General features: G+C 53.4%; 1 protein-coding gene across 2 annotated transcripts in view; it reads left to right on the top strand.

The window, feature by feature from the left end:
* The window catches only part of Gng7 (G protein subunit gamma 7), a 65330-nt gene that overhangs the window by 20604 nt on the left and 25424 nt on the right, over nt 1–19302 (top strand). The window lies entirely within an intron of this gene.

Genomic DNA, 19302 nt, shown 5'->3' with positions numbered 1-19302 from the left:
AAAAAAAAAAAAAAAAAAAAAGAATCTGTCTCATCTGATTCTTCATCTACCTTTTGAGGCAAATGTAACTATTTGCTTCTTTTACAAATGAAGAGCTAGAAAAGAGATTCAAAATCACTTTCCTAAAGTCCCGCAGCCAGTGTTGCATGGAAGGTGGGTTTGTGTGGGAGCGGGAGCCTCCCACTGCTTTGCTGCTAAGGTGGTTGCTCCACCATGGCCAATTTGGAACAGTCCACTGTACTTTCACCTGCAGAAGCAGATGGCTGACAAGTAGAAACTGTGTGTTTGAAAATAGTGACAGAAATAGTCATGACACACTGGTGAACGTTTCTGAACGTTTCTGAGACAGAGACGGAATGAAGGAACCGTGAGTCGCATCTCCCATCTCGCTGCAGGTGCGTACCCTGTGAATGCCATCGCAGAATGGTGGGTAGAAGAAAGAACTATGAGTTGCATCTCCCATCTTTCTCTGGGTGCGCGCCCTGTGAAGAGAACCGCAGAATGTCGGGTTTGAAATCCTCCTGCCTCAGCCTCCAAGGGTGCTGGGATGACAGGTGTGCACCGCCACACCCAGCCCCAGTGTCCACAGTGGTGAGGGGAGCACTGTCTAGACTGTTGCTGACCCCTACAATCTGCAGGTGAAGCGTATCCTTGGATTGTATGTCAGGAAGTTTGTTTCTGTCCTCTGGACACCTGCAGGCCGTCTCTCGGCGATCACTTGTCACCTTATCCAACTTGCCCATTTGTCTTGGACCTCGGTAAGAGCTAGGGCCCACGGCCCATCAGAACGCCCAGCCATTCAGGAAGCCCTTAGCCTGCTGCTGCCCTTGCTGGCTGTGGGTGGCGCACACCTGTCATCTCAGCACTGTGGGAGGCTGAGGCAGGAGGATTTCAAATTCCAGCCCAGCCTGGGCAATTTACTAAAGTAGCAAGACAGTCTCAAAAGAAAAAAATTTTTTTTTTAAAAAAGGGCTGGGAGGGGCCGGGAATATAACTCAGCGGTTCAGTGGCCTGCTTCGCAAGTGCAAGGACCCGAGTTCGATCCCAGGTACCAAAAAAACAAAAAGCAAAGAAGTGTGAAACCAGCTGGATTTATTGTTCCTCGTGTAGCCATCTCGGGGCCGGGGGGTGGCCCTGTAGTCTTTCCTCCACCACACTGGAAACCCCGGCTCCCCGAGGCTGCGGAGGTCAGCCTGGGACTGCAGGCGCCCATCCGGCCACGACCCAGCCCCATGGGCGCCCAGTCAGCACTAGGGGGGCGCGGCCCCCTGCCGAGAGCTGCCTTCCCCCCCCCATCTCGCCCCCACCCCTGCTCGGGACCTCATCTTGCCACCTCCCCGGAGAACTGAGTGGTAGAAACTGAGCTTTGCACTTCTGGGACGGCTTCCAGACGCGACGCTTTTTTTCTAGCTTGACGTGAGCTGGGAATTAGCTCAGTTTCAATTTCTTCACCTTACAAAAATATTGCAGAAGTAACATTGGCTCCCTCTAAGTCAGGATGGGCTCCAACTTTTTGTTTGTTTTGAGACTGGGTCTCCGCTGTGTAGTCGAGCTGGCCTCAAACTCGCGATCCTCCCGCCTCAGCCTCCCGAGTTCTGGGATTGCGGGTATGCGCCACCACGCCGGGCTTTAAAACTTCTTTTTTTTGTATGATCATGACCATTTCAGTCATCCTTTTACAAATTGCTCATCAGAAAAAAAAAAAAAAGGAGTGAATTCAGAGACATCAGACTTCTGATTCATTTGATAAAACATGCATGTGTAACAGTATTGGATATATGTATTATAGGGTTTTTGGATATTGTATACATATTTATATATCATGGGGTTTTTCCTTTTTTACAGTGCTGGGAATGGAACTCAGGGCCTCACATAGCTGGCAAATGCCCTACAACTGCAGTCCTTTATTTTGAGACCAGGTCTAATGAAATTTCCCATGGCTGGGCTGGAACTTTTGATCCTTCTGCCTCCTCCTCCCAAGGAGCTGGGACTATAGGTGCAGAGCACTGTGCCCAGCTTTGTACAGTTTTTTTGTTTTGGTTTGGTTTTTGGTTTTTTGAGACAGGGTCTTACTACGTAGTTGAGACTGACCTGGAACTCACTATGTAGCCCAGGCTGGTCTCGAGCTCACAGAGATCGTCCTGCCTCAGCCTCCCCAGTGCTAAAATGACAGGCGTGCGCCTCCATGTTATCTAAGGTCTTAACATCCATGGATTTTAGTATCTTCGGGAATCCCAGGACTGATCCAGATACTGAGAAGGGCCATACCATCTTGAATCCCATCACATGACTGCCTTGAGCAATGGAAATACATCTGCATGTGCTGGGGTTTAGCTCAGTGCCACCCCCTGCCTTGCAAATGCAAGGTCCTGATCCCCAGTACGGAAAAAAAAACCAAAACAAAAACCAACAATAAAGAAAAGAAATACAGTTGCAGATGGCATGGAAATGCAGTGATGTGAACCGTAGTTTAGAACCAGAGCAGAAAGGGATGCAGCTGGGCATGGTGGCACACTCACAGCACTCAGGAGGCTGAGGCAGAAGGATCCCTACAAGTCTGAGGCCAGCCTGGGCTACCTAATAAGTTCAAGCCTGGACTACATAGTGAGACCCTACCTCCAAAAAACAGCAAACAAAACCAACAAAGATTCGGAAAAAAACAAGAGCAGAAGAGAAACTTACGAGACAGACCAACCAAATAAAATATATGGTCATCATCCAACTCCTGATTCCAACAACTCAGCTGTCAGAAGCCATTTCTGAGACAGGGACGATTGACCACAGACCAAGGACTACACAACAATAAGTTACTGTTAATTTTGTTGGGTGCGACCACAGTGTTGTGCTCAAGTGTTGGGAAATAAAAGGACTTCAGCTAGTGGAGAACATTGTGTGGAATCTACCAGGCAAGTAATAGCAGCTGGATTTGCCTTTCAAGCAAAACTGGAGGTGAGAAGAGAGAAAACCAGAATGCGGCTGGTGGCCGAGGTGGGGAATGGAACTCAGGCAAATATCCAGGTGTCCCCACTTCAGTGTGTGCCTGGGGTTTCTCACTGGGGATTTTAAACAGAGAGAAAGATTAGACACAATGGCATCATCTGGGCAGAGTGCAGCAAGCCTGTAATCTGCTCTGGGAGGCTGAGACAGGAGGATCACATGTGTGAGCTCAGCTCGGACAAGTTAGTGATTTAGTGAGACCTTGTTTTAAAAAATAAAGAAGGGTGGCCAGCTGGGAGTATAGTCAGTGCAAAAGCCCAACTACCGTCCCCAGTACGTACTAAAAAAAAAAAAAAAAATCAGGCCCTTTAAGCTGAGCCCAGCAAATCCCTTACTGTGAGCCTGGGTAGTCTCTCCTGGCGCTGTGGCCTTGGTTCCCTCAAGCTTTTAGCCTGTTTTGCTTTTTCCTGCCTCTGTGCATGTGTGTGTGCTTTGTGTTTATGTGTGTGTTCAACTGAGGGGTAGAAAGGGTATTTTTTTTTTTTTTTTGGTACCAAGGATAGAACTCAGGACCTTGTGTCTACAAGGCAGGCGGCGGAACCACTGAGCTAAATCCCCAGCCCCGTTATTGGTTTTCTTGAGTCCTTCTTGCTTAGTTTGTCATATTGGGAAAAGTGGGAATTCTCTGACCAAGAGAAACCTTTTTTAAAATGTAGTAGCCATACTTCTCTGCCATTATGTTTTATTTTTTGCAGGGGGTCCTGGGGATTGAACCCAAAGAGTGCTGAGCTACACCCTTACACCTTTTTATTTTTTATTTTAAGACAGGGTCTTACTGAGTTGCTCAGGCTGGGCTCAAAGTTAGTGATCCTCCTGCCTCAGCCTCCCAAGTAGCTGGGATGACAGGCGTGTGCTACTATCCCCAAATTAAAATTTTTAAGTTGTTTTATTTTTAAATCACCAATTAGCCTGCTTCATCCTTTTGTTTTGTTTTGTTTTGTTGGAGACGGGGTCTCACTGTGTAGTTCAGCCGGCCTTGAGTTCACTGTCTAGGCTGGTCTCAACTTTGTGGCAATCCTCCTGCCTCAGCTTCCCAAGCGCGGAGTTTACAGATGTGAACCACCACACCCAGTTCATCCTTTACAAGGAGGGCATTTCAATGTGTAGATACAGCAGAATCATTTAAAGGATATGCTGCTAACATTTCCATTTTTTCCTACATCCATTAATGCTATAGGAAAACTATCATTGCCTACATAACTATGAATGTGTCTCAAGAGTTCAGGGAAAAAGAAAAAAGAACCAAAAAAAAAAAAAGAGAGAGAAAAAATTTCTAAAAGATGAAATGCAGAGTCAAAGGCATGTTTGCATTTAAATTTCCATCAGTCATTCACAACCTTCCAAATTTATTCCAAACCCCCACAGTCTGTCATCCCAACACCAAGAGGCTGAGGCAGGAGGATGGCAGCAAGTTCAAGGCCAGCCCGGGCCACATAGTGAGTTCAAGGCCACATGAAATACACGGTGCGACCCTGTCTCAAAACAATAAAACCCCCACAAAATATTATCCCCCCATTACAAATACAGGCGATACTGGAAAACCTTGGAAATACCAAAGGTCAAACAAGGTTTGCCCTAAAATTCCCCAGCCCTTCCTGCCCTTGGAAACGCCCACGGGCTGCAGCCGCCCTTCTTCCGGGCCTGAGCCCTGCAATCTGTAGGGTGCCCAGGTCAGGCTGTGCAAATGCCCCGCAGTGTCACTGGCGTCTCCCAGGAAGGGACAAGGGCAGTGTGTCGGCGAATTACCACCAGCATGCAGGGGTTTCCCTTACAAACCTGGTGAGACACGGCAGGGAGGGCTGACTGATCCGAGCTCCCGCGGGTCGGTGCCAGGGGCCCTGGCGCGTGGACCGCTTGTCTGTGGGTCGAACCTGCCGTGGGAGGAGGCGTCCGTGGGAGGCTCGCGGAAGCTGCTGAGCTGCTAGGTTACCAGGGAACAGCAGCCTGCGATCGTCCCCACGCTGGGGGAAAAAAATAGGTATCGACACTTTTAAAGGAATAAGGATAGTATTGGACCCAGATTCGCGACTCCTGAATCCTAATAGCAGTCCTGACACTTCCCGTGTGTGTGCGGATGCGCAGGCAGATGGACGATGCATGGGCGAGTGGCTTGCTAGGTAGAAATACAAAGATGCCAACTTCACTGAAACTTAATTCCCGTAACTTCTGTTTCCCAATTTCCTCATGTAGAAAATTTGGGGAAATGAGAAATCGCAATTTGAAAATTGGTCTCCCACCTTCCAGTACTTGTTCTCTTTGAACCCAGGGCCTTTGCACTGAGCTCCATCCCCATCCCTTTGTATTATTAACTTTGTTTTTGTTTGTGTGTTTGTAAAAAAGTATCAAATTTATTTCATACCTAGTTTCATTTTTAAATTAGAGCTGTTGGATACTCACAGTAACTTAAAATTCATCATCAGAGGTGAAAACATTAAGCTATTAAATACTGCAGTAAATAAAATTACTGGACCATGCATTTAGAAAAGCCATGTTTGGCCAGGTGTGGTGGCGCGCACCTGTGATCCCAGCACTGGGGAGGCTGAGGCAGGAGGATCTCTGAGTTCGAGACCAGCCTGGACTACATAGTGAGTTCCAGGGCAGTCTCAACTACATAGTGAGACTCTGTCTCAAAAAAAAAAAAACAAAAAAAAACCCATGTTTAATAGTAAAAAGTCTTGGTTATACTACTTAATCGAAAGATCTTTTCACCCTGGACATAACTGTAATCCTTATTTTGTTTGATGTAATTTATATAGTCTAAAATTCACTCATTTTAAGTATGTTATTCAGTGGTTTTTAGAACATTCAAGACTTGTGCAGCCATCACTACTGTCAATTTTAGGACATTCCCATCAGCCCAAAAGCAAGCCCCGTCCCCATGAAAAGTCCCCTGGCACCCACGAGTCCACTTCCTGTTTCTGGAGTCGCCTGTCGTGGGTGTTTCCTGTCCATGGATCCCACGCTGCGTCCTGGGTATCTGGCACCTCTCACTGAGCGCGGCATCCTCAGGGTTCCTCCATGCTGTGCCATGTATTTGGTGCAATTTGTGGGGGAAGAGGTGAGACGGGGTCTCACTGTGTAGCCCAGGCTGGCCTCAAACTCATAGCGATCCTCCTGCCTCAGCCTCCCGAGTGCTGGGAAAACAGATGTGCACCACCACGCCCGGCCTGGTGCAGTTTTAAATGGCCACGGACGCCGTCTGTGGTATAGAGACCCCAGCCGCACTCAGTGTGCCCCATCGTCCTTCCTGGGCCCCTTGCCTGGATTTGGAGGAGGGGAGCAGATTCCAGTGAGAGGCTGAAGCCCTTCAGGGAACCACAGAGAGTGGCAGGGAAAAGCAGCTGGTGCAGTGCGCGGCATGAACAACTGTCTTGGGCCCGAATTCGTTGAGGGCCGAGACCAGGGCGGACCCGGATGGGCTGGTCACCGAGTTTGCAGTTTCCCACGGCTGGGCCAAGCGGAGATGCGTCAGTGGGCAGCTCGGGGCAAAGGTCAGAGGAGGCTGGAGAAGAAATACGGCCCCGGTACTAAAAAAAAAAAAAGAAAGAAAGAAAGAAAGAAATACGGCCCCAGACTTGAGAAAGTCGCCCGGGGCCGGCGTCCAGCTGGGGATCCCGTCCTTTTCCGTCCTTTTCCGAGCAGCCCTCTGACCGCCCTGCGCTTCTCCAGCTGTTGGCTTTAAAGGAACAACAAAGCTCATGACGCGGGTTACAGGCCTGTTTGCTACCTGTCCCTTTGCCAGGCCACGAGTTCCCCCCGTTATCTCGCGAGGCCTCAGCGGGCTGCCTGGTCCATTCCGGGGCAGCCGGGAGGGCGGGTAGGACGAGCAGTCACCACCCCGGCCCCTGCGACCCCGCCAGACCGAGGAGCGGGGCTGCTGCCCGGGACCGTGCCGGGGTCACTCGGGCAGCTGTCCAGGCCCCGCCGGCCCTCTGCACACGGAGAGGTGGGTCCCAGCTCCTTCCCCATCTTCCTGCTGGACTGGGGACTTTTCTTTTCTCTTTTTCCCCTTGGTACTGGGGATCGAACTCGGGACCTTGTGCTTGTGAGGCTAAGGGACTTTTATTTTCACTACTAGGGAAGAAACCCAAGGCCTCGGATGCGCTAGGCAAGCACTCACACTGAGCCACGCTCCTACCACTTTTTACTTTTTTATTTTGAGACAGGGTCTCACTAAGTTGCTCAGGCTGGTCTCGCCTTTGGCATCGTCCTGCCTCAGCCTCCCAAGTCATTGGGATTACAGGTGTGTGCCATTACACCCTGCTTTGTGTTTGTGTAAGCATGTTGTTACTAATAAGCATCCCATCTTTTTTTTCCCCTTGTACGGGGGATTGAACTCAAGACCTTGCACTTTATTTTTGTTGTTGTTGTTTTAGACAGGGTCTCACTGTGTAGTTGAGACTGACCTGGAACTCACTGTGTAGCCCAGGCTGGTCTCAAACTCACAGCGATCCTCCTGCCTCAGCCTCCCAAGTGCTGGGATGACAGGAGTGTGCCACTACGCCCAGCTATAACCTTGCACTTTAGAGGCAGGCGGTGGAACCCCTGAGCTGAATCCTCGGCTGCACCCCATCTTTTGCTGTGTGGTAGTAGGCAGCCGAGCTGACTGTGGACTTGCACCTGCTGAGCGTGGGCTAACACCTTAGAGACCATGATCCAGCATCAACTTTTCCTCCTTAAAATTGTGTATGTCAAGGACCAGGGATTTAGCTCAGTGTTTCTGCCACCTGCCTCACAAGCACAAGGTCCCGAGTTCGATCCCTGGAAAAAAAAAAAAAAAAGTGTATATCAGAGATTTGGTCTCAGCAGAGAAAAGCTGACCGATATGCCTCCCAGAAACTTCCCCTCCAAACACTACTCCACCGGGGGACAGGAATTCAACAGTGAATTGGTGTGGGACAGACCTTCAGTCTGGGGCGGGGGTGTAGCTCAGTGGTGAGCACTCACCCAGCGTGCACTGGGCCCTGGATTCCATCCTCAGCACTGAAAAAACTCAGTCTATAATAACCAAGAAAAATTGACATTGTTGCAGTCTTCAATGCTTAGAATTCATTGAAATGTGCCCAGGTATATGTGAACGTGTGTGTGTATGTGTGTGTGTAGTTCTACATAATTTTTTTTGGTTTTGACTTTTTGAGGCAGTATCTTGCTAGGTAGTCCAGCCTGGCCTTGAACTCACTATGTAGCCCAGGCTGGCCTCAAACTCCCAGGGATCCTCCTGCCTCAGCTTCCCGAGGCATGGGATCACAGGTGTGCGCTGCCATGCCTGCCTGCATATTTTAGATCTAAACCGTAACACACAAACACATCAACTGGCTACTTTTCTGCCAGAGGGCTAATATCTACAATGTACAAAAATCTCAAAAAAATCAGACCCAATCAAAAAATAAACAGCTGAGGGGCCGGGGATTTAGTTGAGTGTTTCCACCTCGTGCCTTGCAAGCACAAGGTCCAGAGTTCAATCCCTGGTACAAACAAAAAACAAAAAACCCCAAAAAACTGAAATGAAGAGACATTTCTCAGAAAAGGAAGTACAGTGACCTATAAATAGGAGGAAAAAGGCCTATCTAGCTCAGTGGTTCCAGTGTCTGCCTCGCAAGTGAAAGGGCCTGAGTTTGAACCCCCGGTACCAGAAGAAAAAAATTAACCTAAAAGTAGAAATTCCATTTGACCCAGCTATGCCCCTTCTACATATCTGCCCCAAAGAGTTAGAGACATCACACCGTGCAGCTCCATGCAGCCCAGTTCATAATGCCGACCCTTGGAAGTGGCCCATGTGTCCCTCAGCAGAAGAATTGGGTAAAGATTATGTGGCGTTTACACACAGTGGAGTATTACGCTGCCGTAAAGAAGGACAATTTTAAGGCATCTGTAGGAAAATGGATGCACCTTGAGACGATAATGTTAAATAATCAGACACTCAACTGTCAGTGTCATGTTGTATCTTATGTGAGAAACAAAACGCACAAATAATATTCTTTTTGAGACAAATTCTCACTATGTAGTCCAGGCTGGCCTCGAACTCACAGTGACCCTCCTGCCTCAGCCTCCTGAGTACTCGGATGACAGGTGCGCGCCACCACATCTGGCAATTTTTAAAACACAGTAAAAGAGAGCCAGTAGGAAATAGGGGGATCTGCAAATGGAGGGGTGACAGGGCAGGGAAGAAAGGAGAAGAGGAACCAAAAGAATTAAGATATTTGTTAAATCTCTAAAAGAGCCGGGGATTTAGCTCAGGGGTTCTGGTGCCTGACTCACAAGTGCAAGGATCCGAGTTCAATCCCCAGTACCAAAAAAAAAAAAAAAAAAGAAAGAAAAAAAGTCTATTGCTGGTTTTTATTGCTGTTGTTGTTGTTGTTTTCAGTTCCGGGGCTCAAACTCAGGACCTTGGGCCTGTGAGGCAGGTGCAGAGCCACTGAGCTGCATCCGGCCCTAGACGTGTGTTGTTTATACCACAGTGCCGATGGTGTTCTGCCCAGGCCTGAGACGCTACTGGTAATAGTTGTGATATTGACCATAATTACGCAACCTGTCACCCTTAAGGACACGCTTGAGAACTCTCTAGGACCGCCCGTCTGGCTTTTTTGGAGGGGGGGGCAACTTCCTATGAAGCTATAATTATTTCAGAATACAAAGTTGTGGGTTTCTTTTCAAAGCAGAAATTAAAAACAAAAAGTACCTTGGGGAGAGCCGGGCATGGTAGCACATGCCTGTAATCCCAGCACTCGGGAGGCTGAGGCAGGAGGATCGCTGTGAGTTCGAGACCAGCCTGGGCTACACAGTGAGTTCCAGGTCAGTCTCAACTACATAGCGAGACCCTGTCTCAAAAAAAAAAAAAAATGTACCTTGGGCAGTTCAGGAGGACAGTGGCCCTGGGTGCTGGACGCTTCTGCCCCGTGGCCACACGCCGGCAGAGCCTGTGACCCTGGAGCATTTCTGGTCCTTCCAAGCTGCTGCGTGGCCCCACTGTGACATCCGGGGATCTGGAGAGTCCTCCACCCGAACCATACTCTGGACGTGAGGCCAGAAGGTTGGGTGACTTTAGGGGACCCCTCTGCACCCCTTTCCTGCTCAGCTACATGCACAGCCCTCCTTTTTTAAAACAAAAATCTTTGCAACAGGTCTTGCTAAGCCACTAAATTATTCAGGTTGGGCTCAAACTTGCAATCTTCCTGCCTCAGCCTCCTGGAGTGCTGGGTTACAGGTGCGTGCCACCGTCTAGGCTACCCCAGAACTTCCTGTTCCTGTCTAACTGTAACGTAGTCTCCTGATCAGTCTGTCCCCACCCATGGGAACCACAGCTCCACTCCCAACTTCTCCATGAGGCCAGGTTTTTATGTTCTCCATACCGGTAGGGGTGAGATCCGGCAGTATTTGTGTTTCTGTGCCTGGTTTATTTCACGCAGCAGTGTCTGCCAGTTCCACCCACGTTACTGCGGGTGAGAGGGCTCCGTTCCTTTTTGTGGCTGAATAGTACTCCATTGTGTATGTGTGTGGATTCCTTTATCCATTCAGCCACAGATGGGTACTTAGGGAAGCACCAGCCCCATCTGCACAGCATCCAGGGAAGGATCCTGTGTTCATTATTTGGAAAAAATAAATCCCATCCCTGCTCCCAGGAAACAGCAGGACACACTCCTGAGGGGCAGGCGCTGTGACCAGGGGACCCGGCTCCAAGCACTGACCCTTCTGTCCCTTCCCACTCCAAGTGTGGGTGTCACTGTGGGCGGCGTCCCAGGACCTCAGCAGGGCAGGCGATCGCCCAGATGCACGGGCTCTCGGGGCCGAGGGTTCCCCTGACTCAGGGGCTCCCAACTTGATGAGGGTGGACTCTGCCGCCGGGGACCCTGAGGGGTGTCTGGGGACCATCTGTGACCATGGCGCAGAAGAGCTCCCGGCCTGGAGCTCAGCCACGGAGAGTTGACCGGGCCCAGTCCTGGGTACTGAGTAGGGAGCCGTCAGCCTCCAGCACCCGGGAACTCGGTCTGTAACCCCCAGGTGCCCATTCGAGCCGGGAGCCCCTTCTCTCACGGCAGCGAGTACCAATGGGCGCCCAGCCCAGCTCGGCCGCCCCTGCACCTGGCCTTGTGGGGCTCCCGTGTCCCCCTCCCTGCCATTCCGGGAGCCGTCAGACCTGACAGTGGGGGGGGCGGCGTCTTTCCCGGGCCCGGCTGCGCCATCTGTGCGGCTCATTTCCCATCAGAGGTCACCGTGAAGGGGCCGCTGTCTGTCTGTGGACCCTCAGGCGCGTGGGAGCGGATTTCCCAGGCAGAGGCTGGATGTGGGAGGGTGAGAGGGGCCAAGAGGCAGGAGAGACCTGGTCTCCAGCTGGAGATGACTTGGTATGAGTAGAGATTCTTGTTGGGTGGGGGTTTTGGGGGGTTTTGTTTTTGTTTTCATTTTGAGAAAGGGTCTTGCTCTGCAGTTCAGGCTGGCCTTGAACTCGCTATGTAGCCCAGACTGGCCTCCAAGTCACAGAGATCCTCCTGCCTCAGCCTCCCAAGTGCTGGGCTCACAGGCGTGCGCCACCCCGCCAGGGTCCCAAGCAGAGATTCTAAATCTGGCTCTCAGGAAGTGTCCCCCACCTGTCTTTACACCAAGACGCGGTGCCAGAGTAAAGCCTCCTTCCTGATCCCAGGGGACACTGGGGAGGTCGGGGATGTTAGTGACTATCTGGACTGAAATTGCAAGATTCTGTCTCAAAATAAAAAATAAAAAGGGCTGGATGTGTCACTCAGTGCAGAGGTTGCATCCCCAAGACCGCAAAAGGAAAAAGGTGCGGGGGACCGAGTGTGTGTGTTGTGTTCGCGCCCATCTGAGGAAAGAGACATCAAGGTGCCTCTGAACACAGGCGTTGGACGACCCTCTCCCCACCAGCCCCGCCTGGACTCCCGCAGGCCGCCCTCCCACATTTATGGGCTGCTGAGCAGGTGGGAAACTCATCAGGGCTGTCAGCACCGCCTGGGAGAGTGGGAACATGGCACCAAGGGAGGCCTCGCAGCCAGGGACCCGCCACCCTGTGGCCATCCCTCCCAGGTCCCAGCACCGCCACCCATAAAGGGCACAGAAGGTCAGGTTTTGAGAAAGTCAAATGGAAGTTTATGTAAAGCTTCTGTTTATAAATGCAGTACGGGCACCTTGTTTTAAAGTGTTCAGATGCTGGGCGCTGTGGGACACACCTGTGATCCCAGAGACTCGGGAGGCTGAGGCAGGAGGATCTCTGCAAGTTCTGGGCGACACAGTGAGTTCAAAGCCAGACCCTGTCTCATAAAAACAAAAGCAAAAAACACCTTAGAAGCTGACTTTCCTGGCATACTATTGACTTCGTGTAGCCCTCATTCACATCCAGGTGCCCAGTGCGGCCTGGGCCACACCCCAGCGCCCACCGGTGCTGTCCACCCTGCGCGTTCGCATCACTCCTAGACCTCGGCCGCTGGGAACCGGCCACACGTTACTGGTGACAACCTCTGTGCCACCCTTGCCCTGCTCCACACCAGGGTGCGGGCTGATCCTGCAGCTCTGTGAAGCTGGGGGCCCCAGCCTAGAGGCTCGAGTGTGGCGGGGAGCATTGTCACCTGGTCCCCACCCTTAGAGTTGTCCCACTGATCGGGTGCCGGAAAATCTGTCCCCACAGCACGGGACGACAGAGCACACGGTCACCAGCACTTGGGTCCAACTCCGCTGCCACCTTTGGTTACCACTGGGGACCCCCGAGGGCCCCCCGACTCTGTGGCTACAGTTGGAGAACTCCCAGGACCCCTCCTGGGCAGTTCCAACGGGAGAGATTCGCTGCTCACCCTGGTTTGTCACCCAGACCAGGGTAACATTTTCCCTCTGTCAGAAACTGTGGGTAAGGGAGGCAAATGTCCGTCCAGGCCGGAGCCCAGCAGGTGCCGTTAGCACAGGTACCGAGCGGGCTTTCTGCACCTTTGGGGCCACAGCCTTCTCCGTCCTGACTTGGAGGAAGGAAGGGCAGGGAGGCAGTGACAGCCGCTAATGTCTGGGGTGCAGGGGACAGCTCGAGGGCTGGCGGGGGCTCGAGCCTCGGAGGGCGCTTGGTCCCACAGACCCTGACCTCAGGCTCCTGGGCTCCGGACTGAGGGGGGCCAAGGCCCACCCTGTCCCCTCTTTGTGGACCTGGTGGCAACAGCCCCGGGACGCTCAGAATTGCCAAGAAGTGGGGCAGTCACGCCTGTCACTTCGTGCTGAGCAGAACGGCACCCGCCGGGGACACAGACCCCCACCTGCTGGCCACCTGCTCCCTGCCGAGGCCCCGCCCAGCTGTGGTCTGACACCCTGGGTCCCCGGGAGGTGAGCACTCGGCCTGAGCATTGTTCATATAGATTCTCCCTAATGGAGCCTAGCCTGAGAGTGACCTCACATCATGCTAGCCATCAGCTGAACGTTGCTCTGCAGGGAGAACGAAAACAGGTGGTTCTCACCATGAATCAAAGAGGTATTGAATGTTACACTGGATCTCAGCCGTGTGAGTGCAGGTTTCATAGTGGCAAAATGAACCTCATCTCTGTGTGACTTGTCCTTGAGACAGGGGCTGAGCCCATGGACAGGCGCCCCTCAGGGCCGGCTGCGGGGAGCGACTTCCATTCCTGGGATATTTTCCCTTGGACCGTTGCCCCGCTCCTGGCCATTTCCTGGCTCCTCCCCGCTCAGAGGCTGGCTGAGGGCCAGGCCTGTGGTTTTCCATGCAGGAGGTCAGGCTGGGATCGCAATCCTCCCAGCCCTGAAGGCCCGGAGGCACCGGTTCGAGGCCCGCTCTGCCCCCTCCCAGCCGTGTGGCCTGAAGTCCTCCCGCACGGGGTTTCCCCACCCAGACACGCGTGGGGTCATGATTCTGGCTCAGGGGTCCTGCTTGCAGCCATCACCGCTCAGCGCCCTGCAGTGCCCAGGGTGCCCCGCAGATAGCGCCCAGCCCTGGTGCCCACGGTGCCTGCGGAGGAGTCGGGGCACAGGTGAATGGGGCCGGCACAGAGGCGCTTGCCCTGCGCGGCCTGCAGGCCGGGTCCTGACAAAGTGGCAGCCGTGGACCTTGAGCAACCTGGCCCGCTGGCCAGGAGCTCACCACAGACGCCTGGGGCACAGCACCCCGTGGACTTGTGTATGTTTTGACGCCCTCCATAGTCTCTGAGGAAGCATTCAGGGAGGGATTTAGACAGAGAAACAGTGGGGCAGGCGGTACACGCCCGTCATCCCAGCCCTCTAGGAGGCTGAGGCAGGAGGATCGCAAGTCCAAGCCCAACCCGGGCAACTCAGGGATTTAGAGAGACCCTGTCTCAAAATAAAAGTAAAAACAACCCGGTGACACACCCGGAGTGCCGTCTGATGAGATCCGGAGCAGCCTCCTCCAGCCACGGAAGCTGTGTCCCTGACCGATGCAGCCTCTGCTCAGGCCCCATTGGCAGAGCTGTCCAGAGCCTAGCAGTGCTGGAGTAGGGTCGGAGCCCAGGCCAAGTCAAGATGGGGCAAGGGTGGCAGCGACACGCCAGACAGGAGACGGGTCTCAGGGGACCTCTGCAAAGGAGTTGTACAAAGGCAGCGTACCCAGCAGGTGTTAATTAGGGACCTGGGCGTGGCTTGGACCCCTGCAGCTGGCGTCCGCTTTCTCCCCCTCCTCCATCTGGCTACATTTTGTTGAAGACAGGATCTCGCTGCCTGTACTGCAGGTGGGCCTCAGACTCACGGAGATCCTCCTGCCTCGGCCTCCCAAGTGCTGGAATTACCCGCCGGGTCACGTGTTAGAAGATCGCGAGTTAGCAGACGCTTTGTGAAACTCTGCTTGCTGCCCTTGAAGAAGTCAGGGCTCCATCCTTTTTGCAGGGACCCGAGAGTATGCCCAGCCGACAGCCAGCAGGACACAAGGACCCCGGTCCTACAGCTCCCGGGAGGTGACAGGTTTCACCGCCGCAGGAGGCGTGGGTCCTGGGTGAGGCCTAGAGTAGAAAATGACCCGCTGCCCTCTGGCCTCTCTGCCCAGCCCTCCAGGCGGCCCTGGTCCCCACCCTGCTGATGAAATTCCAAGATCCAGCCAAGTTCTGCGGCAGGAGGGTCCGTGATGGAATGCAGAGGGAGACAATTGGGCCCAGCCCACTGCCCAGCCCCGGTGCCCTGTCTGCCCCAACTCAGCTCCTGACCGCAGTGGGTAGCGGCCGTGCAGCAGGGGGAGGACTCGGCTGGGATCCGGGCCTGCTGGTTGTTGTCCCCGACTGGACTGCTTGCCGGCACGTCACAGTTGCCGGCCGTCACCATCTCTGGAGGCCTCCTGGCCGCCACCACCATGAGTGGGGAAGCACGGTCTCAGGGTCCTGCGGCCCCAGGACCTTGGCTGCAGGAGCTGGTGTGTGTGAGACGTGTCTCTACGTGTCTGCGTGTGCGCTGCTCCTGCCTCGGTCACAGACTGGCAGCTTTCCAGATGGGTCCCAGAGGATGGTCTCAAAGGACAGTTGAAAATGAAGACTCCAGCCATCATTTCTTCTCTGGGTGGAACTGGAGCCTTAGCATGGAGCTACAGCCCCAGCCCTCTTTATTTTTTGAGACAAGGTTTTGCTAAGTTGCCCCAGCTTGGCTGGAACTTGAGATCCTCCTGCCTCAGCCTCCCAGTGTGCTGGAATGACCAAATATATATATATATATATTTTTTTTTTTTTTAATTTAACAAAGGTTAGAAAAGAGAAAATACAAAGTCTCTGCAGCAGCCTCCGGGCTCCTGCTGTTCTTCCTAGAGACCCATGAGTGCCGTTGGCAGTGCTGTCAGGGATAATGGCCTGGTTATCAGGGCGGGTTTTGTAGAGCCCCCAGCGGCGGAAAAGGACCCCCAAGCCAGGCTCCACTTGGAGAATGACGTAGCCGCCCCAGGCACTCTCAGCCCCACGAGACTGCAGAAGCTAGAGCTGCAGCCACTGGAAACAGCTGGTCTCCAACACCCAGGCCGTCACATTTATGCTGTGCCCTTCCGGTCCTTTCCACACTGAATGGCTGCACAGGCAGGCAGGCGTAAATGGTCCACATTTAGATCCTTCTCGGCAAACAACACAGAGAGACTTGTCAAGGGGCGCACAGCTGTGAGGAAATGGAGCCCAGATGGGACCCCCTGTCTTCTAGTAACACCCACCCCACTTGGGTCCCCTCTTAGAGCAGACAGTGATGGAGGAGGGCCCTTAGTGCTGTGGCTTCGTGACACCTGGTGATAAAGGAACCAACTTCCTTTTGACCAGCATAGTCGTGCCCAGAATGTCACATAAGAAGGTGAACAGCAACTTGCCCTTTTTCGCTGCTGCATAATATTCCCCCAAAGATAAATGTCCCAGGTTTTGTGGAATTGTGTTGGAGCAACTTCCTAAACCTGTTTTAGCCAAACTGCTAACTGGCAGGCGTTATAACAGTTTAACGCCCACCAGCAGCCAGGTGTGGTGGTGCAAGCCTGTAATCCCACACTCTGGAAGGCTGAGGCAGGAGGATCCCAGGTTCAAGGCCAGCCTGGGCAACTTAGCAATTGAGGGAGACTGTCTCAAAAATTAATGAATTAAAATGCATACAAGAAGGCTGGGGATTTAGCTCAGTGGTTCCAGCGCCTGCCTCGAAAGCACAAGGACCCAAGTTCAATCCCCGGTACCAAAAAAAGGAAAGAAAGAAAAACGAACACAAGAGAGGCTCCGCATGACCAGTGATCCCCCCGTTCGCTAACTCCCCTCTTATTGTTCCGCCCCAGCTCCGCACCCAAGTCCCACCTGGGTTTCTTCCTTGTGTGTTCTGCGATGTCACTGTACCATCTGCCGGGGGAAGAGGGACGTCAGGCAGAGACACGCGGGGCCAGGGAAGGGCCGGTGGGCAGGGATATTCTAGCCATGCCGAAAAGTCACGCTCACAGCCAGTGCTGGGCTAAGTGCTTCCAAGAAGTGGCCGGGGTAACCCTTAAGCAGGCGTGGATGTGTGACCCCACCCCCAAGGGACACGTTGCCGGCGAAAGCAGAAGTGGCTTGGAGCTGCCAGCTCTCTGGGAGGTGGCGGGCGGCCCCCAAGGGACCTTTCTCTGAGAAGGTCTCCAGCTTCACTTCTCAGAAAGATGGGACCCAGCAGGTGGGTTGCCAGGAGATCCAGAGGGCTCGGGGCCTCACTGCCCTCCTGCTTGCGCGCACACACACTGGCACGTACACGTGTCTCCCCGATCCCGCACACAGCCAGGAAAACAGGGCTTCTGGAATTTTTCTCCTTTTCCTTTAAGGGTGAGGAAGAAAGGAGTAGGAGGGAGCCCCAGGTATAGTGGCTCACGCTGGTCCTCTCAGCATTCTGGGAGGCTGAGGCAGGAGGATCACCAGTTCCAGCCCCAGACCCTGTCTCAAAAAGTAAAAAGGAAGCCAGGCGTGGTGGCGCACGTCTGTCATCCCAGCACTCGGGAGGCTGAGGCAGGAGGATCGCTGTGAGTTGAGACCCGCCTGCCACACGCGCTCAAAAAGTAAAAAGGAAGCCAGGCGTGGTGGCGCACGTCTGTCATCCCAGCACTCGGGAGGCTGAGGCAGGAGGATCGCTGTGAGTTGAGACCAGCCTGGGCTACACAGCAAGTTTCAACTACATAGTGAGACCCTGACTCAGAAAAGTGGGGGCGCTGGGGTATAGGGGTGTAACTCAGTAGTAGAGCACCCCCAGGTTTGATCCCCAGTATCTCCCAAACAGGGGAACGAATCAGAAACAGCTCAAAGAGCCCATGACAAGCCCTTGATGAATGATGAAAAATGAGGGTATTTCTGTAAAGTACAAATACAGGCAGGAAATTCACATCACAGTAGATGTCCAGGATGAGACCCCAGGGCAGCAAACACATGCTAATGACATCCAGAGGAAATGGCAGCTTCTCTTCTGAGGGGAGGACTGGCGGTAGACCCCCGGACCTTTGCATTGAGCGACATTCCCAGCCCATGTTAACTTCAGGACAGGGTCTCGCCAAGTTGCCCTGGCTGGGCTTTAACTTGCGATCCTCCTGCCTCAGCCTCCAGAGTGCTGGGATGACAGGCGTGCGCCCCCATGCCCGGCTGAGGGCTGGCGCTTAATACCTCTGCAGGATTGGGTTCTATGGTCTCAGCACTCAGTACCCTATTTCCCTGCGTCTCCCCAGGCCTACGTCTAAGGCAGAGCGGTTTTGCATCCCAAGGGGTCCCTGGCCATTTTCTAGGGATGCGAGTAGCTGTCTCTACCGCGGGAGCTCCAGGTGGAGGCCAGGGCGGCGCCTGCAGGGCACGTGGGCCCCAGTGTACCCAGCGCTGGGGGAGGGGAACCCGGGGCCACTCCGGTCCCTCTGTCTGCGCTGGGCGCTGAGCCTGAGCCTCTGCCGGACCTGGGGCCTCCTTGTCCTCTCCTGCCGGACAAGGCCCGGGGCTGCCCGGAAAGCACTGGCCCAGGAGCGGGCCGCCTTTCATGCTGCTGGAAAAACCCCGTCAATTTGTGGAACAGCAGATGTTTGTAAAGGAAGAGGGGCCGGAGACCACAGGGACCTCCAGGGCTGACCTCACGGGGCAGTGTCGCCGCAGCCCAGGTGTGCAGCGGGGACCCTGGCCGGAGGCTTCTGTGGCTCTCAGGTCTCTCTGTCCAAAACCAGGAGGCCGGGGCTCACCTGGCACAGCCTGGCTGCCCCCCGCCCCACCCCATACACCTGTGGCCCCCTTTATGGCTTTGCCCCCGGCTGCCCAGTTTCCACCTCTCCCCTTGCCACGGCACGTGGCTGAGTGGCTGACGTAAAAGGAGAAAGCACAGATGCCTGGACAGGGGCAGGCTCAGCTCCGGAGTATTCTGTTTCTCTTCTACGGTAACGCGCTGATCTTGTGGACTCTGACCGCTGGTGAAGGCCCCCCGCATCCTGAAATGGAATGATACAAGTTCTAGGGAAAACTTTGCCTTTCTTTCCCCATCCTGGGAGGAAAAAAAAAAAGAAAAGAAAAGAAAAGCCAATATTCTGAATGGAGCTGTTGTGAAAAATAAGATTGAGGGCCCGGGATTTAGCTCAGTGGTATGGCGCCTGCCTCTCAAGCATAAGATCCTGAGTTCGATTCCCAGTAGCACAAAAAAAAGAATAAGATTGAGGCCGGGTGTGGTGACACACACCTGTGGTCTTAGCACTCAGGAGGCTGAGACAGGAGGGTCATCGAGAATTCCAGGGCATCTTGGGCTACATAGTGAGTCCAGGCCAGCCTGCAGTACTAGGCAAAAGTGAGTAAAAAAAAAAAAAAAAAAAATTGAGCCACCAAAGGGAAAGTGGGAAAGGGAGAAAAGAAAAGATGAGAAAAATGGAAACAAAGTCTT

This window comes from Fukomys damarensis, unplaced genomic scaffold (genome assembly GCF_012274545.1).
Source record: "Fukomys damarensis isolate Sample0158 unplaced genomic scaffold, DMR_v1.0_HiC HiC_scaffold_37, whole genome shotgun sequence".
NCBI lineage: Eukaryota > Metazoa > Chordata > Mammalia > Rodentia > Bathyergidae > Fukomys > Fukomys damarensis.
The sequence above is the reverse complement of the archived record's forward strand: the minus strand, read 5'-3'. Positions and strand labels throughout refer to the sequence as shown.